Raw genomic sequence first — 24,847 nt, forward strand, 5'->3', positions numbered from 1 at the left:
CTGTTTTCTGCCATTAGTTTGATTCAAGTTGTCGACATGAACAAAACATCAAACCTGGGGTACATGAACTTAAAGTATAATAATAATAAAAATACATTCTAAAAAAATCGAACCTAAGGTATATTTTAATCTACTTATTGGTAAAAACAATTCCTTCATTTTTTTTTAGTCTCAAGAATTGAGTAGAAACAAAGCCGAGACAGGCATTTAGTTAAAACAGTAATCTTACCTCTTTCAGTCAACAAATAGCATAAATAGCAAATTCTTAAATGAAGTAAGTGGTGGTGTTGCTGAATCTTGTTTAATTAGTTTTTGGTAATCATGTCTCTTATGTTCCTTTGCTTTCTTATCTCTATTTCTGTATCTAATGCCTAAGTCGTTTAGTTTACATGGATCTCCTTATCTCTCAACATCTTTACATTCACCCTTTTTCATATTTATTTTCACTCATTGACCTTGCTTTTTCCGTTTCTCCATTATTTCCTTACTTCTGAATTGATGGCATAAAAAGATTCAAATCCATTGTATATGTGAAGGTGTCTAGTACGTGTAGTTACAATGCTATGATATAGTACTGTGATGTTTCAGCATATATGTTGAGCCATTACAGATTTTGTTCAGGTCTTCAAATTCATTATTATGTATATATGAATTTTCTTTATTTTCTTATTACTTGAACAGAATTTAAAAGATAGAAAAATATAGAGAATAAGGGTGAAATTCCCCCACAAAATGCAAATATGCCCATACAAAAATTTTTCCCAGTAAAAAGTGGACAGACCAGAAACAAAAAGGGGAAAAATAAGTAATATTCACAAAAGCTAATGTAGGTGCTTCTTCTTTAATTTACACACAAGTGGGCATAAAAATTGAAAAACAATTGTTAGGTAGAAAGTAGACTTTTTAAACCTTTGCTGCTGGTGGGTAATTGACACAGGAAGGGAGCTTTGAGCAAAGACTTTTGGGTACAAGAGACGGAGCTGTTTTCTTCCTGTCAAAGCCACTACATCAAAGAGAATGTGTTTAAACATTTTCCCTAGTAGTTGACATGCTTTCAGAATTGGAAAACTTAGCCTGAAATTGAAATTACAGTATTTGCCTATATATGTTTATTAGAAAATAGAAATAGACCTAGAAATAGCCTGTGATATAGAATTACAATTGGTGAATACTCTGCACTTTTAAAATCAAAACTTTGAACAATATGCTATTAGCCTATTGAGATTCACACAGGGAAGCAGATAATTGACATGAATTGGGACATAGTTGATGTTGATTTAGTGACATCACCAGATGATAAAAGGAGAAGTGGCCGACACCGGAACAATGGCAGAGATATGCTGCATAGCTACACCACAGTTAAAGTACAGACAAATATTGTAAAATTATTTATTTATACATTAATTTATTGGGATTGCATAATTTATTGAAAATCTGGGCACTATGATAGATGTCAGGAATATAACAGTGAACGAAACAAATACAAACAAAAAAAAATAGTGGTATATACACTGGATAGTGGTAGTACACACTGCCTACCCAGTACCTACTCTCCCCTTTCCCTTAGTAAAAACAAAAAACAAAACCCAAAAAACTCTATACTATTGGGACCACTAAAGTGCTCAGATAATAATGACACTTTCCATCCTCCCTTTCAAATAGACGTGGCCAGTGAAATGTAAGTAGAAGCCAATGGATGAGTTTTTCAAGAAAGTTATTCAGCTGGGAGGTATATTCGTCTGCACCTGCTCCTTTCTCCTTTCTCCTATCCAGAATATGAATATAATGCCTGGAGCTGAAGCAGCCATTTTGAGATCATGAGACAACTGGAAGATAGAAACAATATTTGAAAATGTAGCGCAGAAAAAATGGAGCCTGGTTCTCTGGCAAATTCTCAGAGTAATTGTAGAAGTTCAGAAAAAACTCATCTCTGAATTCCTTCTGCATGAAAAATAAAATCATTTATTCATCTTGCTGAAGCTATTATTACTTGGGTTTTGAAAGATATGAAGGTCTTTCTAATCTTGACAGATTCCTACATAATAGAGAAAATACATTACTTGTAACACAAACATGAATTTATATACATATTGAAATGTTATTCCAGATAAGGATTTGGTTATTTCCAACCAAATCCTCCATGTAACCCTACCACCACTCTAGGCTTACAAAGCCCTCAGTTGAAAGACTGCTTTCCTAAGAAAATAAAGTATTTTAAGAAAAGTTGTCAAACCAGAGAATCTGGTCGATCATTCTAAGCAGTTTTTGGTGTTCAGGATGGATGAACTAGCCAAGAGCCTCTCACCCAATAAATTCCGAGGTAAACTGCTCTTGTGTTATGCTTTCTCTTGTGTCTGCTTTGCTTTCAACTTCACCATTTTCTAAATTTTCATAACACATCCTTTATAACAAAATTAATTGTTGAATTAACTAACTTTAATAATTTTCTCTCTTCAGTAGAATTACCCTTGCAACAAGAACACTGTTTCCTCATACTAGGTTAGTGGCCATGCTCAGACTAGGACAGGCTACTCAGTTATTAACTAGATGACTCCATGATCCACGGATCCTTGTTCAGTGAATAAAACATGGTCTTGCCATTTTTATAGGAATATTTTAAGTTTTTTAGTGTTTCTATCTGTATGTCTTATAAGCTAAATATGTTTTATGACAACATTTAAGAGTTTCATCTTTTGTTGCAATTTACAGAAGTATTTTTAGAAGGGTGTCTTTAGAGGAGATCTTAGTGATATATTTAGTAACATTACTCAACATGTTGCTTTTTCATTCTTTCATTTAACAGATCTTTCTTGTACTCTCTATGTAGCAGGCACTAATCTAAATTGGAGGGGAGAAAGGGGCAGACAGGACAGGAGTGAGTGAGGCAAAGTCTACCCCACAAAAAGTCTACACCACAAAAAGTCTATGCCACAAAAAATTCACACTCTAATTGGGAAAGCAGACTATAAATAAGTATGCAAATGCATAATGTACATAGTAAGAATACATAGTAATACATAATATACATATTAGGAATAAAATGTGTACAAAGAATAAATAGTAAGAATAAAACGTTCTGGTAAGAAATTAAAGTAGGATAGGAGGGGAGAGAACACTGGGATGAGAATTAGTTTGATGTGAAAGGTAGCAAAGCCAGCAACATAAAGATCTGGAAAAAAATGGATTCCAAGGCCTGAATTAGAAATAAACTGGGTTTATTTCAGAAATAGACAGAAGGCTAGTGTAGTGAGGACCGTGAGTGAGGCAGAATGGTAGGAGAGGAGCGCCCAGAGGGAAACAGGTGATGCAGGACCTTGGAGCTGAAAATAAGAATTGGATTTTGCTCCAAGGGTAATTATAAGTTACTGGAAAGTTTAATCAGGGTAATGCATTATCAGAATTATTAATATGAATTAAATTGTTCTTCTGGCTACTGGGTAAAGGGGAAAATATTTGTGAGCCTGAGTAGAAACTGGGAGACCAGGTAAGAGAGGAAGAATGTAGTTCAGGTGAGAAATAATGTACATTGGACTAGGAGGGTAACAGTGAGGAGTGAAAAGGGAAAATTCAGAAAATATTCAGCAAGTAGAACTGACAAGACTTGCTGATGCAGCGGATATGAGGTTGGCAGTGTTTAGTGCAGGGTCAACATACAGAGCAGATGAAATCCCAGAGTGACAACCTTAACACACTGAGTCATTGAATAAAATATATTTTTTTTATCCTGAGAAAATGCAGCTTTCCTTAAAAGAGCTGGCCTTTCAACAGGATGACCTGTCAGACGATAAAGGTAGTCACAGAATCCTTTGTGAAGAATTTTTAGCTAATAATTCTTTTAAGTGGCTAATCAAGAAGTGGAGACTGAAAAAACAAAAGATGATAATTTCGTAATAAATACTATTTTATGAACAGTGTAAATGATCTGATTTCTAAATCACAAATGTTTAAAAATTCTTTTTTTATTTTGTCTCAGACTTTCACTTTGTCCCTGGGCAACTGGCAATTTTAATTATAGTGAGAAAAACAAAAAAAATTGACAATTTAAAAATTTATAAGACTAGATTGGTTAAGTTGAAAGTATTCTCTTAGAGTAGGATGCGAGCTGTATTTTATTTGAATTATCAGGTACTATCAGCAATGTAGACATTTGGAGAAAGAAGTGCATATCAGAAAATTGACAGCTTTGTGGATGGCTTGAAAGGTAGGAATAAGATATATTTTTAAAAAATACCAGAGAAAAGGAATGAAGCTTCCCAAATGCAGATAACTCGGTGATTAAGCACATTGTCAATAGAGTCTGACACTAGGTATGCAATAAGAGTTTGGGTATTTCCTACAAAGATGCTATTGCGCCAGGGAGATAAACACACATCCACCAATTTTCTCTTTGGGTTTGATGAGTTTGCCCCAGTTCTTCCACAGTCAACAAGACTAGGATTTAATGGTATTATTGTTGATTTTACTGATTTTACTGGGAACATTTATCTGGAATATGGTGGGTTTGTAACAGATCACAGAGGGAGGAGATTCAGTATGTGATTGATAGATAAGCAGATAGATAGACACTGAAACAGCTGTGGCTAGGTTGTTGTAGGCAAATGGAAACTGAAAATATTTAATGTGCCACTAAATAAAATTTGTTTTTTACATGATAGCTTTTAGACATTCTTTGTAATTTTAGAAATTAAAGGCCAAAAAGAAACTGATGAATACATGGGATTAAAAGCTTATTTGAAAACACTAAAATTTTAGCTCTCAATTCCCATTAAAAATCTCAGTGTAGGAAACTTCTAAAAATGAAGCATGATCAAAGAGCATGAGCAATAAAAGTTTTTGCCAGAGAAAGCTTGACTTTCCTAACTTAAGCTAGACTGTCAGGTTCACCAGGAGCAATAGTGTAACTCATAGTTGGAACTTGAATTTATCAAGTAGGGACTATGCATTAAAATAATTTCATTTAGTGTTCAAGCAACCCTAAGATGTGGTTATTATTGTAGACATTTCACAAGATAAGGAAGGCAAATATTATCTGGAAGTGAAGTGGTGGAAGTATGATGCAAACTCATACTCTTTTCATGAAATTTCTACATCCTTCTCTCAGTAAGTCTCTTTGTTAGCAGTAGGGAATCTTCCATTAGTTAGAAAGAAATGATTAAGAGGCAGATTTCAGCTCCAAAGGTAAAAGGAAGCACCGTCTGCCCATTAAACACTCTCAAATAAAATGAACTTTCCCAGAAGGTATTGAGATCTCATGTCTATGATTATATTCTGTAATCATGATGAAATAAATGATTAAGAATGGGATTTTATTAATAAATTCAACCTATTATAAAAAAGGAGTAAGGTAAGTAGATGTCACTGATAATAGCACCCAAGGAAGATCAGGAAAGTTCAGACCCTAACCCCTTCACCTCTGTGCAGAGACCCGAAAATCATCACTGTTCGTCTTCCATTGCCTTGCAGAACAGTAAGGGTTGAAACTGAAGGCCGATTGTGAATACTATCCACCGGGAGCTTCTTATGAATTGACTCATGTTCCTCAGATAATAAATAACACTAAAAGACACCAGTTAGCTTCTGACCTCAAGGAGTGCTACTTTCATCTCCTGCAAGCTTTGAAAAGAGATCTGATACCTGACAACATCTTGACAAAAGCACATCCCATCTTCTGATGGAAGCTGAACCAAAATTATTGATGTCACTAGTGATTCAGGGTACTCTAGATTGTTTGGAGTCCTATATAAATACATTTAATAGACAAAAAAATTGCTGCCTTAATCTAACAAATGACCTTAGTAGATAGATACTGCTTACCCCGCTGATGCATTAGAGCTATACTAGTTCTACTCCTAATTCTTGAGAAGCTGTGTTTTCTCTATTTCCTTTTTGATCTTCACCTATAGTTTTGCTAGGCTTATTTGTAACTTCTGTATCCATAAATAAATAATTACTGTGGCTTTAGCATTAAATAATATCTATCTATTTAATATTTTGAGTCATCATTTTTATTGTGGCTAATGATAATGACTGGGAATTAACAGAAAGGTGACAGATTTCTAAAGATGCCTTTGAAAAATGGCTATTTGCCTCTGTCCTCTCACCTTTTAAAATAAACTGTATTTTTATCTTTATTATCAATGAATATTATAAGATCTGAACACTGTTATGCTAATATATATGTGTGCATATATCATAAGAAATATAGAAAATATTTATTACAACTATTGGCAAGAATGTGGAGTAACTGGAACTCTCTTACACTGCTGGTTGGAAAATAAAATGTTTTAAATACTTTGATGAATAGTTTAGTAGTGTCTTAAATTTTTAGATACACATCTACCAAATAATCTGTTATTCCATCCTTAACTATTTGTCCAGGAGAAATAAATATAATTTTCCGCCCAAGATTTGTATGAAAAAGTTCATATTAGCTTTATTTGTAATAACCCCAAACTGGAAACAACACAAATGCCCAAATACAGGTGAACAGTTAAAAAAAAATATGTTCTATCCATACAATGGAATACTATTCAGCAATTAAAAGGAATGAATTATTGATGCAGACTACCATGTAGATGAATCTCAAAATTATTATACTGGTAAAAGAAGTACACACTGAGTGATTATATTAATTTAAAGTTCTTTAAAAAGGCAAACTAGTCTATAGTGACAGAAGCAGATCAGTGGTTGCCTGGAGAGCCAGCTGGAAGGGGAGGATGGGCATGGGAAAAGGAGGGATTATTAAGGGACAAGAGGAAATTTTGAGGGTTGACAGATTTGTTCACTATATTGCTTTTGGCAAAGCCTCTCTGACAAATATTTATTTCAAAACTTACATTGCGTTTTCAATACGTGCACTTCATTTTACGTCAATTTTATCTCAATAAAGTTGTTTTAAAACTACACTACATAAGTGAGGTGCTTGTTTTTGAAGAAAAATATTTATATTTAAGTCAAAGGTCATAATTACATTTATGAAATTTGATTAATATTTTGTTAATATATTCAGAAGGAAGACTAGTCACTTTAAAAAAAATACGCAAAATGCCAAACAACAGTCACAACAGAACATGTGTCATCCTGACAATACCTTCTGGTCTGTCCCCACTGAGAAAATTTTGGTTATAGAATTCATACAAGTCTTTTCAAAGAGCTGGTGTTGGAGATGTTGAAATAAAAGAAAAAAACCCTATGCATAACCTGTATTACAATGGATATCATATTTGGTCTATGTTTAGCTCCATTTTGGTTCCAACTAACAAAAAGGAAAATGAATTTTCAAATAGAAACGAACCTTCTTTATAATGAAATCTGAATCTGCTACTCTGTTATTGCTGTTTGCAATGAACCATTACCTAAGTCCCAATCATGTATCATGTAGTGATATTAGTAGTCACTCTGGATAGTACCCACCTCATGGAAATGATAGAATTGGAGTCTAGAAAATGTCTTTATTTCATGCTTCTCAACTGTGCTGTACTTCAGTGTGAAGAAACTCTTTTTTGTTCAGTACCAATATTGCCTTCTCCTGGTAGTAGCCTCAGTACTACTGTATATCTTTCTATTTACTCTAAAGGTAAAAACAAAACAAAACCCTTTCATTTATTTGCATTCCTGCTATTTCTTGTCATCTAAGAATTGTACTATATCACCCAGGTTCAGTTCTAATCGGATGCAGTTATACTTGCTGTTATAGTACAGAGTAAAAGGAGCTGCTGTCTGTAGGCTAGTATTTAGTTGTAGTTCTCCCTTGCATTGTAAGGTCCTCCTTTGTTGCAGGCATTTACTATTTTCAGACAGAAACTCAGTAAAGAGTTTCAAGTCTTCATAATACTTTGATACCTCACTGAGTAGCAGTGTGATATAGGTGGGATTAAACATCCAGATCCTGTCTGTGAAAAAGGATCTTTCTTCCAGGCATTAAAAAAGGCATTTCAGGTCAATTGATAATGACTTAACAACTCTGGGTACCCCCAGGAACCTCACCGTTTAATAACTTACTCAGAAGAGACAGAGTGTATCCAAAAGGTTAAAAGCACAAACTTAAGGGCAGGTAGGGCTGGCTTTCTGGGTGTGCAACCTGTGCTTATAAGGATCCTGTTCAGTTTAAGGTTCTGTTGTCACTGTCTTGAAACTCTTAATGATTTTTGAACAAGAGGTTCCACATTTTCATTTTTCACTGGGTCTGACAAACTAGGTAGCCAGTCTTACTTATGGCTCAATGCATAAATTGTGTGACCTTCTAAGAACAGGTTTCCTCATCCATAAAATGAAGATACTGTTGTACCTACCTCCCAGGATTGTTCTTAGGAGCATATAAGAAAAAATTTAGCTCAATGTCTGACACATAGAAAATACTGAATAAATATTGGCTATTATCTTTGTTGTTATTGAGCCATCAGGTTCATTTCTACGTGCTGTTTTAAAATGCCTATAAAACAGAACATTTTACTTTGAAGATGTATATTAAATTTTGTAATGTATATTGGTGTGTTAACTTTTAAAATGTACATGTAAATATTATAATTTAAAATAGGTTATGTATATTAGTGACTTACATGCCACTTGCATGAATTTCCTCAGTAGAATTAAGTTTAAATTACACTGAATTACTGAATCCCATATTTCAGAATGATCAATGATGAAGAATACTTTAGGGTTCACCTCACCTTGACTGAACTTTAGACAGGTTTCTTCTTGACTATAGGCTCCTGATCTTTTTATTAGAGCATTTACTTTAGATAATCTGCAATTATGTTCTTTTTCTTTATCCAATCCACTGTTGATGGGTTGATTCCATGTCTTTGCTATTGTGATAGTGCTGCACCAATCGTGACTATGTGTGCCTTTTTGGTAGACAATTTATATTTCTTTGAGTATACACCCAGTAACTGGGTTGCTGGGTTGAATGGTAGTTCTATTTTTAGCTCTTTGAGAAATCTCCAAACTGCTTTCCACAGGGGCTGAACTAATTTGCATTTCCACTAACGGTGGCTAAGACTTCCCTTTTCTTCACAACTGTCCCAACATCTATTATTTTTTTTACTTTTTAACAATGGCCATTTTGACTGGTGTGAGATGGTCTCATTGTGGTTTTGAATTGCATCTCTCTGATGATTAGTAATGTTGAACATTTGTTCATGTGTATGTTGGCCACTTGTATATCTTTTTTTGAGAGGTGGCTGTTCATATCCTTTGCCCATTTTTTAATCTGGTTATTTGCTTTTTGCTTGTTGATTTACCATTTGACCCAGCAATCCCATTACTGGGTGTATACTCAAAGAAAAATAAGTCATTCTACCAAAAGACACCTGCACTTGGATGTTCATTGCCATGCTATTCACAATAGCAAAGACGTGGAATCAACCAAGGTGCCCATCAGTGGTGGATTGGATAAGGAAAATCTGGTAAATATACTGCACAGATACTACACAGCCATGAAAAAGAATGAAATCATGTCCTTTGCAGCAACATGGATGCAGCTGGAGGCCATTATCCTATGTGAACTAACATGGGAACAGAAAACCAAATACTACATATTTCACTTATAAGTGGGAGCTAAATCTTAGGTTCACATGGACATAAAGATGAGAACAGTAGACACTGGGGACCCCAAAGGACAGGAGGAAGGACTGAAAACTTCCTATTGGGTCATATGTTCACTGTCTGGGCAACAGGATCAATAGAAGCCCAAACCTCAGCACAATGCAATATACCCATGTAACAACCTGCACATGAACCATCTGAATCTAAAAAAATGGAAAAAATAAAAACAATAAATATAATGTTTTTCTGTCCCTTTGATATGTAAATCTCCTCTGAGCCCCTGGACAGTTTTACAACTTAGGAATGTTTTTTCATGGATCTGGAAGCCATGTCTTTGAAATATAATCACCAGAAAAAGATTGCATTCCCATCTCCCAGTCTCTGTGAGAAGATAGGGGCCTAACTTCTTCAATAAGCAACAATTAGCAAACTCAGATGGCCTCATTGCATTGATCAACCTCCTTTCTAACATCTTCCAGTACTTGTTTTTCACTAACTTACTAACTCCTCCTGTCTTTTGTTTCAGTGGAGTTAAGTTTAGTCTTTTTCCCCTATTGCAAAAGTCTTGAATAATATCTTCTCTGCCTGTTTAATTCTGTCCGGTGCACTTTTTCTTTGACATCGAGGACACTTTAGGTGTAGGCTTTATGAAATGCAGGTTGAAAGTGTGACCAGGGAACCAAGCTGTATGGATTAGATCCTGGTGACACTGTTTATCATATAGGTGTGTTTGGGCAAGTATCGATCTCTCTGAGTCTCTGTTTCATCATTTATATAACAGAAATATTAACAGTATCTATTTTATTGAGCTGTGAGAAATAATTGAGATATCCATTTATAGTGTTTAGCCAATTTAAGCTTGGCTAAATAAATGTTAGCTATTAAGAACTATCGCAATAAATGTTACCTGTTAATTTTAGTCACAGCATAAAAAACATATTATTTGGCCTTGGCTTTGGTCCTAGCTTTCATCATCTCTTTTTATGACTACTGGAAGAGTTTGTGATTTTCTTTTCCAGCCTGCAGCTTTGACTACTCCTTCTGATCAATCCTTAACACAGTTTTTTTTTCCCTAAAATACAGCTTCCATTATTTTTCCCATTCTTAGTACCCTTCAATACTTTCCCATTAATTTGAGGATGAAATTTAAATTACATAGTATTGCATTCACAGGGCATCCAGATATGGCCTGAGCCATTACTCCAGCTTCATTTCTAATGACCTTCCCAAATCTGGCCCCAGCCATCTCTCCAGCCTCATTTCTGGTGACTCCCAGATCTGGCCCCAGCCATGTCTCTAGACTCCAAACTTATTTCTTATAATGCTCCCACTCACATCTCTCTCAATGTACCCAGTCCCTCATCATTCCAACTTCATCAGGGTCCTGGCAGCATTGCGTTGTCTACTCAGTGGCTCACACCACTCTCTCTCTCTTTGCTGGAACATCTTTTTCTTTCTTATCTCCCAGGTACGAAGCATCCAGTTTTTAAGATTCAGTCAAGTGTGAAATCCCCTGTGAAGTTTTTATGTTTGTTTATTTTTCTCCTAATTTTTTCTATATCTTAATTTTGAAATAACTTGTGCTCATGGTTTAATATTTACAAAATTCAAAGATGAAATGTGGAGATAATTTTCTTCATATTTATCTCCTTTTCCATACCCCTTCTGAAATCTCTCCCTTGTCGAGTTTCATTTTATTATTCTTTTTATTGCATGTATAAATATTCATACAGAAAAACACACTTGGTATACATGTTTACACAAAATTATAGTCAGACTATACATACAATTCTAAAACTTGTTTCTTTTAAAAATGTATTTTGTGAGTGATATCATTTAATCCCATAAGGATTCCATGAAATAGGAAAGAGTATTATCTCCTATTTTCCAACTGAGAAAACAGGTTCAGAGAAATTAACTCTACTGCTTAAGCTCATATGGATAGTAGTAACAGGCAGAGATGGATGAAAAATTAACCTATCTGACTCTAAATTGCTTTATCTCAACAATGTTAGTATGCGGGTAATCTCAGTAAACAAGAACTGGGCTGACAAGTTGGGAGAATCTGGAGAGGGTTGAGGGACCAAAGGTGTTGACAAGAACATCATGAAAGCTCAGCAAGAATAAGGTATGGCAGAGGTAAGAGAATGGGAGGTGGGCATTGGGAAAAGGCCAGGATTTGACGTCTTCTTAGTAAAAGAGTTTGGGACCAGAGTAGGCTTAAAGAATCATTAATCTTGGTAAGAGAAGTGCAGCTGGAGGTAACTGGGAAAGATAAGGAACTTTGGAGTCTTAAACCTCACTTCTCAGAAAATGTGGTAGAGACAGGGAAAGCTGCCTGAAGTTTCCTAAATCTGACACCTAAGGTCTGGCCATATGGGACTGTGTGTGTTTCGCTGTTTGTGAAGTTAGAAGGAATGGCAGGAAAGGTGTTGATTGTTCTCTAGGTGATCATCCATCTGGGTTTGCCCTTTACCCATGACATGTGTCTTAGACCATGAGGGTTGCTATAACAAAATACAATAAACTGGGTAACTTATAAACAATAGACATTTATTTCTCATGGCTCTGGAGGCTGGGAAGTCCCAAATCAAAGCACTGGCAATTTGATGTCTGGTGAGGGCCCTCTTCCTCATAGACAACCATCTGCTCACTCTAACCTCACATGGTGGAAGGGGTGAGGGGTCTCTCTGGGGCCTCTTTCATAAGGGTACTAATCCTTTTCATGAGAGCTCCACCCCGATGATACAATCACTCCAAAAGGCCTCACCCCCTAATATCATCACATTGCAGTGAGGATTTCAACATATGAATTTGGGGGGATATGAACATTCAGATCATAGCAACATGGGACCTTCAGTACTAAAACTGGAAAGTACCAAACAAACAAGGATGAACTGGTCACCCTGCTTTAAAATAACATTTTGGAACTACTCTTTCTCATGTATTTTTGTCCCCTTCTCACTTAGACCTATTTGGATCCTACTCAGCTATAAAAATCCTCCTGAAGGCCAAGCACAGTTGGTCATGCCTGTAATCCCAGCACTTTGGGAGGCCGAGGCGGGTGGATCACTGGAGGTCGGGAGTTCGTGACCAGCCTGGACAACATGGTGAAACCCCATCTCTACTAAAAATACAAACATTAGCTAGGTGTGGTGGCATGTGGCTGTAATCCCAGCTACTTGGAAGCTGAGGCAGGAAAATCACTTGAACCCTGAACCCGGGAGGTGGAGGTTGCAGTGAGCTGAGATCACACCACTGCACTCCAGCCTGGGTGACAAAGTGAAACTGTCTCAAAGAAAAAAAAATCCTCCTTAAGGGTTGATTCCATCCTCAATTCAGAATTATAATTGCTTACCTTTACTTTGATTTTACTTAACATTTAGAATTTGTGTCATTTTATCTTGAATCACAGTTATTTGTGGCATGTGCCTCTTCTCTATTAAAATTTAAACTCCTCACCTAGAGATCATTATCTTAGTTATGTTGAACCACCACTACCACCAATGTCAAACTCTATACTTCCTATTTGGTAGGTACTTAATAAATATTTACTGAACTTAACTAAAAGAAGCCTACTATTGTTATAAGTCCCTTTTCTCTTTTACTACTTTAGAGCAAGTTACAAGATTCATGGCAATTTTATATTTGCTAGATCTGAAAGGCTATATCATTTCAATCTGTTTGCATTACAAAGCCATAAAAACTTGTTCAATAATTTTATAACTATTTACTTGAATTACATTTCAAACATGACATTACATTTAGTTCTAGGACAGAAAAATGCTGTATCATTTTAATTTAAAGCAACCAAAGTACTCTTTTGAAAATGAATATGAAGATGGAAGAATGGTTTTCAAAATTTATTTGAAAACATGGAGACACTGTTTGTGAAACAAAATTATGTCTATTGACATTCTAATGAAAATGAGATCAAGACAGTAGCAAAGAAATGTGTTGTTGGGGAAAATCATGTACTATATAAGATTATCAAGTTTCTAGCTTTTGTTGTGAGTGACATGTGTTTATTTATTACTTAAAATAACTAATTAAATAATAACTAAAACATAGGCTATATATGAACCAATGATAAGACCACATTATAAACTATAGGTTATGATTAATCCTAGGCTGTACAACTAAAGTACAATAAAAAAAAAGTATGGCTGTCAATAATGTAGATAAACAGAAATATATCATGTCTATATTTTTACACTGGATGTCAGCCCACTTCAACACCCATATATATGCTGAACATGTGTTACAGACTTCAGACTTGAATTTTCTTGTTGTTGCTATTGTGGTTAAAAAAAACCTACATAACATGAAATCTACCCTCTGAAAATTTTAATTATAATTATATTAAAATAATTATAATTATATTAAACTAATTACAACAATATTGTTAGGTATAAGCATGGTGTTGTACAGAAGATTGCGAGAACTTTTTCATCTTGCATAACTGAAACTTTATACCCATCGAACAATGACTCTTCACTTCCTCTTCCAGCCCAGCAACCACCATTCTACTTTCTGTTTCTGTGGGTTTGACTACTATATATGCCTTGTATAAGTGGAATCGTATGTTATTTGTCTTTTTGTGTCTTTTGTGAACATTATTTCACTTAGCATAATGTTCTCAAGGTTCATACATGTTGTTGAATATGATAGGATTGCCTTCTTGCTTTAAGGACAATAATATTTTATTGTATGTATATGCTACATTTTCCTCATCCATTCATCTGTTGATGGACATTTAGGGCATGGTGAATAATGCTGCAATGAACATGGGTGTGCAAGTAACTTCAAAATCCAGCTTTCAGTTGTTTTAGAAATATATACCCAGAAGTGGAAATTCTGGGTCTTACGGTGGTTCTGCATTTAAATTTTGGAGGAATCTTCATACTTTCTACAGTAGCTGCCCCATTTCACATTCCAACCAAGAGTGCACATCAATCCCAACTTCTCCACATCCTCACCAATACTTGTTAGTTTTTTTTCATAATGAGTATCCCAACAGATGGTAGGTTATATGTCATTGTGGTTTTGATTTGCATTTCCCTGATGATTAGTAATATTGAGCATCTTAACATATTTTTGTGGCCATTTTGTGTCTCCTTGGAAAATTGCATGTTTAAGTCCTTTGTCCATTTTTTAAACTATAAGGGTTTTATTGCTATTGAGTTGTAGAAGTTCTTTATATATTTAAGATATTAACCCCTTATCAGATACTTGGTTTGTAAATATTTTTTTCTCATTCTGTAGGTTACTTTTCCATTCTGCTGATTGTTTCCTTTGCTGTAGAGAAGCTTGATGTAGTTTAGTGTAGTGCCACCTGTCTATTTTTGCTTTTTGTTGGCTGTGCTTTTGGCATTTTGTAAAAGAAATAATTGATAAGACCAGTGTCATAAAGCTTTTCCCCTTTGTTTCTTTCTAGGAGCTTTAAAGTTTCAGGTATCATATTTAAGCCTTTACTCCATTTTGAGTTGATTTTTCTGTATTGGGTAATGTAAGAAAGAGTCCAACTTCATTCTTTGGTATGTGGATATTCAGTTTTCCCAACACCATTTGTTGAAGAGACTTTTTCCCATTGTGTATTCTTGGCATACTTGTCAAATATGAGTTGACTGTATATGTATAGGTTTATTTCTGGGCTCTCTATTCTGTTCTATCAGTCTATATATCTATTTTTACTCCAGTACCACACTGTTTTAATTACTGTAGCTTTGTAATGTGCTTTGAAATTACATATTCAAGTGTGAGAATTCTAGCTTTGTTCATTCTCAAGATGGTTTGGCTATTTGAAGTCCTCTGTGGTTTCATATGAATTGTAGAATTGTTTTTACTATTTCTGTAAAACATTCCATTAAGATTTGACAGAAATTGCATTGAATCTGTAGATCATTTTCAATAGAATGTACATTTTAACAATATTAAGTCTTCCAATTCATGAACATGGATAGTCTCTCCATTTCTTTGTCTTTTGAAATTTCTTTCATCAATGTTTTGTGATTTTCCGTGTACAAGTCTTTCACTTCCTCAGTTAAGTTTCTGTCTTATTCTTTTTTTTTTTTTTTACTTTGAGATGGAGTCTCGCTCTGTCGCCCAGGCTGGAGTGTGGTGGCACAATCTCAGCTCACTCACTGCAAGCTCCACCTCCCGGGTTCACGCCATTCTCCTGCCGCAGCCTTCCAAGTAGCTGGGACTACAGGCATCCACCACCACACCTGGCTAATTTTTTTGTATTTTTAATAGAGACACTATTTCACGATGTGAGCCAGGATGGTCTTGATCTCCTGACCTCATGATCTGCCCACCTTGACCTCCCAAAGTGCTGGGATTACAGGTGTGAGCCACCACGCCCAGCTGTCTTATTCTTTTGGATGCTCTTTTAAATGGGCTTGTTTCCTTAATTTTCTTTTTGGATAATTCATTTTTAGTGTATAGAAATACAACTCATTTTTGTATGTTGATCTTCTGTCCTGCAACTTTACCAGATTCATTTATTAGTTCTAATAGTTTTTTATGGAGTCTTTTTTCTACACATAAGATTATGTCATTGCAAACAGAGATAATTTTACATCTTCCTTTCTGATTTGAATTTCTTTGATTTCTTTCTCTTGCCTAATTGCTTTCCCTAGGACTTCCAGTATTACACTGAATAGAAGTAGTAAGAATGGACATTCTTGCTTTGTTCCCAATCTTAGAGAAAAAGATTTTAGTTTTTCATCACTGAGCATGATGTTGGCTGTGGGCTTTTCATATATGACTTTATTATGTTAAGGTAATTTCCTTCTATTTTTAGTTTATTGAATGTTATTTGTAAAAAGTGTCAGCTGCTTCTTCTTATCTATTGAGATAATCATGTGAGTTTTATCCATTATTCTACTAATATAGTATATCACTACATTAATTGATTTTTAAATGCTGAACCATTCTTGCATCAAAGAGACAACTCCCACTTAATCATGGTGTATGATTCTTTTAATGTGCTATTGAATCTGTTTGCTAATGTTTTGTGATTTTTCTATTTATGTTCATTAGGGATATTGGCCTATAGTCCTCTTTTCTTGAAGTGTCTTTGTCTCGTGTTACTATCAGGATAGTGTTGGCCATAAAAAATAAGTTTAAAAGTGTTCATTTCTCTTCAATTTTTGAAAGAATTTGAGAAAAATTGGTATTAATTTTCTTTAAATGTTTAGTAGATTTCACCAGTGAAGCCATCTGGTTCTGGGCTTTTCCTTGTCAAGAGGTTTTGATAACTTATTCAATTTCTTACTGGTTATAACCTATAGGTCTGTTCAGATTGTCTATTTCTTTATGATTCAGTCTTGGTACATTGGGTGATAATAGAAACTTATCCATTTCACCTAGCTTATCTAATTTGTTAGCATATAATTATTCATAGTAATCTTTTTGATACTTTTTATTTCTGTAGTATCAATTGTAATGTCTCTTCTTTTATTTTATTTTATTTTGAGACAAGGTCTCACTCTGTTGCCCAAGCTGGCCTTGAACTCCTGGGCTCAAGCAATTCCAATGCCATGCCTCAGCCACCCAAGTAGCTGGGACTATAAGCGTGTGCCGCCATGCCCAGCTTCCTTTTTTTTTTTTTTTTTTTTTTGAGATGGAGTCTCACTCTGTCACTCAGGTTGGAGTGCAGTGGCGTGATCTTGGCTCACTGCAACCTCTGCCTCCCAGATTCAGGCAATTCTCCTGCCTTAGCCTCCCGAGTAGCTGGGACTACAGGTGCATCCCACCACGCCTAGATAAGTTTTGTATTTTTAGTAGAGACGGGATTTCACTGTGTTAGCCAGGATGGTCTTGATCTCCTAACCTCAAGATCCACCCGCCTCGGCCTCTCAAAGTGCTGGATTACAGGTGTGAGCCACCGTGCACAGCCTCAGCTTCCTGTAATGTCTCCTCTTTCATTTCTGATTTTATCTGAGTCTTTTCTCTTCTCTTTCTTGGTAATTCTGGCTAAAATTTTGTCAATTTTATCTTTTCAAAAAAACCCTCAGTTTTATCACATAATTTCTATTGTTTTTTATTTCCCATTTTGTTTATTTCTACTCTAAGCTTCTTTATTTTTCCCCTTCTACTAAATTTTGTGGTCATTGAGGTGCAAAATTAGGTTGATTATTTGATATCTTTCTTTTTTTAATGTAGGCATTTACTGCTATAAACTTCTAAGTACTGCTTTTGCTGCATTCCATAGGTTTTGGTATGTTGTATTTCATTTTTGTTTTTCTCAAAATATTTTCCGATTTTGCTTTTGATTTCTTCTTTGATCCATTAGCTGTTCAAGAATATGTTTTTTACTTTCCACGTATTAATGAAAAATTTCCAGTTTTCTTTCTTTTGTTGATTTCTAGTTTCATTCCATTGTGGTCACAAAAATACTTTATATTATTTCAATCTCATTAAATTTGTTAACTTATTTTGTGACCTAACATGTAATCTATCTTGAAGAATGTTCCAAGTATGCCTGAGAAGAATGTGTATTCTGCTGCTGTTGGATGATATGTTCTGTATATATCTGTTAGGTTCATTTGATCTATTTTTCAGATTTGCTGTCTCATTAATTATCTGTCTGAATATTCTATCCCTTATTGAAAGGAGGGGTACTGAAGTATTCTAATATTATTGTATTGCTGTTTCTCTCTTCAGTTATGTCAATATTTACTTTATATATTTAGGTACCCTGATGACAGATGTATATGCTTTGTAATTGTTTTATCTCCCTGGCAATTTAACGCTTTTATGATTATATAATGTCCATCTTTGTTTCTTGTGGCAGTTTATTACTTAAGTCTATTTTGTCTGATACAAACACAGCCATCCCTGCTCCCTTCGGGTTACTATTTCCATAGAATACCTTTTCTCCACCTTTTATCATTCAGTCTGTGTGTCTTTAAATCTAAAATTATTCTCTCATAGACAGTAAAATGTTGAGGTTTCTTGTATCCATTCAGCCACTATGCGTCTTTTGATGGGGGAGTTTAATCTATTTACATTTAGTAATATTGATAGGTAAGGATTTATTATTGCCATTTTATTTTATTTTTTTGTCTATTTTGTAGCTTTTTTATCTCTCTTTTGTTATCTTCCTGGTGTTTCAATTATTATTTTGTAGTGATTTGCTGCACCTATCAACCCATCACCTAGGTATTCAGCCCAGCATGCCTTAGCTATTTTTCGTGATGCTCTCCCTTTTCCCGGCCCCTCCTGAGAGGCCCCAGTGTGTGTTGTTCCCCTCTCTTTGTCTATGTGTTCACATTGTTCAACTCCCACTGATAAGCGAGAACATGTGGTGTTTGGTTTTCTGTTTCTGTGTTAGTTTGCTGAGGATAATGGCTTTCAGCTCCATCCATGTCCATAAAAAGGGACATGATCACGTCCCTTTTTATGGCTGCATAGTATCCCTTGGTATATACGAACCACATGTTCTTTGTCCAGTCTATCATTGATGGGCATTTGGGTTGACTCCATGTCTTTGCTATTGTGAATAGTGCTCCAGTGAACATAATGTGTACATGTATCTTTATAACAGAATGATTTATATTCCTTTGGGTATATACCCAGTAATGGGATTTCTGGGTCAAATGGTATTTCTGGGTCTAGAGCTTTGAGGACTCACCATACTATCTTCCACAATGGTTGAACTAATTTATGTTCCCACCAACAGTGAAAAGCGTTCCTATTTCTCTGCAGTCTCACCAGCATCTGATGTTTCTTGACTTTTTAACAATCAGCATTCTGACTGGCATGAGATAGTATCTCATTATGGTTTTAATTTGCATGTCTCTAATGATCAGTGATGTTGAGCTTTTTTTCATATGTTTGGTGGCTGCATGTATGTCTTCTTTTGAAAAGTGTCCTTTGCCCACTTTTTAATAGGGTTGCTTGTTTATTTATTGTGAATTTGCTTAAGTTCCTTGTAGATTCTGGATATTAGACCTTTGTCAGATGGATATATTGCAAAAATTTTCTTCCATTTTGTAGGTTGTCTGTTCACTCTTATGATAGTTTTCTTTGCTGTGCAGAAGCTCTTTAGTTTAATTAGATCCCATTTGTCAATTTTTTGGTTGCAATTGTTTTTGAGGTTTTCATTATGAAATCTTTGCCATTACCTATGTCCTGAATGGTATCGCCTAGATTTTCTTCTAGAGTTTTTACAGTTTTGGGTTCTACATTTAAGTCTTTAATTCATCTTGAATTAATTTTTGTATAAGGTATAAGGAAGGGGTCCAGTTTCAATTTTCTGCATATAGCTAGCCCGTTCTCCCAGCATCATTTCTTAAATAGGAATCCTTTCCCCATGCTTGTTTTTGTGAGGTTTGTCAAAGATCAGATGGTTGTAGATATGTGGTCTCATTTCTGACTTCTCTATTCTATTCCATTAGTCTAAGTATCTGTTTTTGTACTAGTACCATGCTATTTTATTACTGTAGCCTTGTAGTATAGTTTGAAGTCGGGTAGTGTGATGCCTCCAGCCTTGTTCTTTTTGCTTGGGATTGTCTTGGTTATTTAGGCTCATTTTTGGTTCCATATGAAATTTAAAGTATTTTTTTCTAATTCTGTGAAGAATGTCAGTGGTTGTTTAATGAGAATAGCATTGAATCTATAAATTGCTTTGGGCAGTATGGCCATTTTCAAGATACTGATTCTTCCTGTCCATGAGCATGGAATATTTTTTCACCAGTTCATGTCCTCTCTGATTTCCTTGAGCAGTGGTTTGTAGCTCTCATTGAAGAGGTCCCTCACTTCTCTTGTTAGCTGTATTCCTAGGTATTTTATTCTCTTTGTAGCAATTGTAAATGGGAGTTCATTTATGATTTGGCTCTCTGCTTGGCTGTTGTTGGTGTATAGGAATGTTTGTGATTTTTGCACATCGATTTTGTATCCTGAGACTCTGCTGAAGTTGCTCATCAGCTTAAGAAGCTTTTGGGTTGAAACAATGGGGTTTTCTAGATAGAGGATCATGTCATCTCCAAACAGAGACAATTTAACTTCTTTCTCTTCCTATTTGAATACCCTTTATTTCTTTCTCTTGCCTGATTTACCTGGCCAAAATTTCCAATACTATGTTGAATAGGAATGATGAGAGAGGGCATCCTTGTCTTCTGCTGGTTTTCAAGGGGAATGCTTCCAGCTTTTGCCCATTCAGTATGATATTGGCTGTGCATTAGTCATAAATGGCTCTTATTATTTTGAGGAATGTTCCTTCAATGTGCCTAATTTCTTGAGAGTTTTTAACATAAAGGGATGTTGAATTTTATGGAAGGCCTTTTCTGCATCTATTGAGATAATTTTGTGGATTTTGTCATTGGTCCTATTTGTGTGATGAAATACATTAATTGATTTGCATATGTTGAACCAGTCTTGCATCCTTGGAATGAACCCAACTTGATCATGCTGAATAAGTTTCTTGATGTGCTGCTGGATTTGGTTTCCCAGTATTTTATTGAAGACTTTTGCATTGATGTTCATCAGGGATAGTGGCCTGAAGTTTTCTTATGTTGTTGTATCTCTGCTATGTTTGGTATCAGGAACATGCTGGCCTTATAAAATCAGTTAGGGAGAAGTCCTTCATTTCCTTTTTTTTATTATTATACTTTAAGTTTTAGGGTACGTGTGCACAATGTGCAGGTTTTTTACATATCTAAACATATGCCATGTTGGTGTGCTGCACCCATTAACTCGTCATTTACATTAGTTATATCTCCTAATGCTATCCCTCCCCACTCCCCCCACCCCACAACAGGCCCCAGTGTGTGATGTTCCCCTTCCTGTGTCCATGTGTTCTTATTGTTCAATTCCCACCTATGAGTGAGAACATGCGGTGTTTGGTTTTTTGTCCTTGCAATAGTTTGCTGAGAATGATGGTTTCCAGCTTCATCCATGTCCCTACAAAAGACATGAAATCATCCTTTTTTATGGCTGCATAGTATTCCATGGTGTATATGTGCCACATTTTCTTAATCCAGTCTATCATTGTTGGACATTTGGGTTGGTTCCAAGTCTTTGCTATTGTGAATAGTGCCACAATAAACATACATGTGCATGTGTCTTTATAGCAGCATGATTCATAATTCTTTAGGTATGTACCCAGTAATGGGATGGCTGGGTCAAATGGTATTTCTAGTTCTAGATCCCTGAGGAATTGCCACACTGACTTCCACAATGGTTGAACTAGTTTACAGTCCCACCAACAGTGTAGAAGTGTTCCCATTTCTCCACATCCTCTCCAGCACCTGTTTTTTCCTGACGTTTTAATGATTGCTATTCTAACTGGTGTGAGATGGTATCTCATTGTGGTTTTGATTTGCATTTCTTTAATGGCCAGTGATGATGAGCATTTTTTCATGTCTTTTGGCTGCATAAATGTCTTCTTTTGAGAAGTGTCTGTTCATATCCTTTGCCCACTTTTTGATGGGGTTGTTTGTTTTTTTCTTGTAAATTTGTTTGAGTTCTTTGTAGATTCTGGATATTAGCCCTTTGTCAGATGAGTAGGTTGCAAAAATTTTCTCCCATTCTGTAGGTTGCCTATTCACTCTGATGGTAGTTTCTTTTGCTGTGCAGAAGCTCTTTAGTTTAATTAGATCCCATTTGTCAATTTTGGCTTTTGTTGCCATTGCTTTTGGTGCTTTAGACATGAAGTCCTTGCCCATGCCTATGCCCTGAGTGGTATTGCCTAGGTTTTCTTCTAGGGTTTTTATGGTTTTAGGTCTAACATGTAAGTCTTTAATCCATCTTGACTTAATTTTTGAATAAGATGTAAAGAAGGGATCCAGTTTCAGCTTTCTACATATAGCTAGCCAGTTTTCCCAGCACCAATAATTAAATAGGGAATCCTTTCCCCATTTCTTGTTTTTGTCAGGTTTGTCAAAGATCAGATAGTTGTAGATATGTGGCATTATTTCTGAGGGCTCTATTCTGTTCCATTGGTCTATATCTCTCTTTTGGTACCAGTACCATGCTGTTTTGCTTACTCATTCAAAAGCTAGCAGAAGGCAAGAAATAACTAAGATCAGAGCAGAACTGAAGCAGATAGAGACACAAAAAACCCTCCAAAAAATCAATAAATCCAGGAGCTGGTTTTTTGAAAAGATCAACAGAATTGATAGACCACTAGCAAGACTAATAAAGAAGAAAAGCGAGAAGAATCAAATAGACGCAATAGAAAATGATAAAGGGGATATCACAACTGATGCCACAGAAATACAAACTACCATCAGAGAATACTATAAACATCTCCACACAAATAAACTAGAAAATCTAGAAGAAATGGATAAAGTCCTCGACATATACACCCTTCCAAGACTAAACCAGGAAGAAGCTGAATCTCTGAATAGACCAATAACAGGCTCTGAAATTGAGGCAACAATTAATAGCTTACCAACGAAAAAAAGTCCAGGAGTAGACGGATTCACAGCCAAATTCTAGAAGAGGTAAAAGGAGGAGCCGGTACCAGTCCTTCTGAAACTATTCCAATCAATGGAAAAAGAGGGAATCCTCCCTAATTCATTTTATGAGGCCATCATCATCCTGATACCAAAGCCTGGCAGAGACACAACAAAAAAAGAAAATTTTAGACCAATATCCCTGATGAACATCAATGCAAAAATCCTCAATAAAATACTGGCAAACCGAATCCAGCAGCACATCAAAAAGCTTATCCACCATGATCAAGTGGGCTTCATCCCTGGGATGCAAGGCTGGTTCAACATACACAAATCAACAAATGTAATCCAGCATATAAATAGAACCAATTGCAAAAACCACGATTATCTCAATAGATGCAGAAAAGGCCTTTGACAAAATTCAACAGCCCTTCAGGCTAAAAACTCTCAATAAATTAGGTATTGATGGGATGTATCTCAAAATAATAACAGCTATTTATGACAAACCCACAGCCAATATCATACTGAATGGGCAAAAATGGGAAGCATTCTCTTTGAAAACTGGCACAAGACAGGGATGCTCTCTCTCACCACTCCTATTCAACATAGTGTTGGAAGTTCTGGCCAGGGCAATCAGGCAGGAGAAGGAAATAAAGGGTATTCAATTAGGAAAAGAAGAAGTCAAATTATCCCTGTTTGCAGATGACATGATTGTATATCTAGAAAACCCCATCATCTCAGCCCAAAATCTCCATAAGCTGATAAGCAACTTCAGCAAAGTCTCCGGATACAAAATCAATGTGCAAAAATCACAAGCATTCTTATACACCAATAACAGACAAACAGAGAGCCAAATCATGAGTGAACTCCCATTCACAATTGCTTCAAAAAATAAAATACCTAGGAATCCAACTTACAAGCGATGTGAAGGCCCTCTTCAAGGAGAACTACAAACCACTGCTCAATGAAATAAAAGAGGATACAAACAAATGGAAGAACATTCCATGCTCATGGGTAGGAAGAATCAATATCGTGAAAATGGCCATACTACCCAAGGTAATTTATAAGTTCAAAGCCATCCCCATCAAGCTACCAATGACTTTCTTCACAGAACTGGAAAAAACTACTTTAAAGTTCATATGGAACCAAAAAAAAGCCCGCATTGCCAAGTCAATCCTAAGCCAAAAGAACAAAGCTGGAGGCATCACGCTACCTGACTTCAAACTATAATAGAAGTCCTTCCTTTTCAATTGTTTGGAATAGTTTCAGAAGAAATGGAACCAGCTCCTCTTTGTACCTCTGGTAGAATTCAGTGCAAATCCATCTAGCCCTGCGCTTTTTTGGGTTGATAGGTTATTTATTACTGCCTTAATTTTAGAACATGTTATTGGACTATTCAGGGATTGAACTTTTTTCTGGTTTAATCTCGGGAGGGTGTGTGCGTCCAGGGATCTATGCATTTCCTCTAGATTTTTCAGTTTATTAGCATAAAGGTGTTTATAGTATTCTCTGATGGTTGTTTGCATTTCTGTGGCATCAGTGGTGATAGCCCCTTTATCATTTTTTATTGTGTCTATCTTTGATTCTTCTCTCTTTTCTTATTAATATAGCTAGCAGTCTGTCTATTTTATTAATTTTTTCAAAAAATCCAAATCCTGGATTCGTTGATTTTTTTGAAGGTTTTTTTTTTTTATCTCTATCTCCTTCAGTTTTGTGTTGATCTTGGTTATTTCTTGTCTTCTGCTAGCTTTGGGGTTTGTTTGCTCTTGTTTCTCTAGTTCTTTTTGTTGTGATGTTAGGATGTAAATTTGAGAACTTTTTAGCTTTTTGATGTGGGCATTTAATCATATAAATTTCTCTCTTAACACTGCTTTAGCTGCATCCCAAAGAGTCTG

General features: G+C 35.6%; 1 long non-coding RNA gene across 1 annotated transcript in view; it reads right to left on the minus strand.

Moving 5' to 3' along the window:
- Window positions 1–24,847, minus strand: part of LOC129533433 (uncharacterized) — a 75,114-nt gene that overhangs the window by 15,180 nt on the left and 35,087 nt on the right. Inside the window, exon 4 of the long non-coding RNA XR_010133665.1 lies at window positions 7,414–7,570. This is a non-coding gene — a long non-coding RNA (uncharacterized lncRNA). The remainder of the gene's footprint in view (window positions 1–7,413; window positions 7,571–24,847) is intronic.

This window comes from Gorilla gorilla, chromosome 4 (genome assembly GCF_029281585.2).
Source record: "Gorilla gorilla gorilla isolate KB3781 chromosome 4, NHGRI_mGorGor1-v2.1_pri, whole genome shotgun sequence".
NCBI classification, from domain to species: domain Eukaryota; kingdom Metazoa; phylum Chordata; class Mammalia; order Primates; family Hominidae; genus Gorilla; species Gorilla gorilla.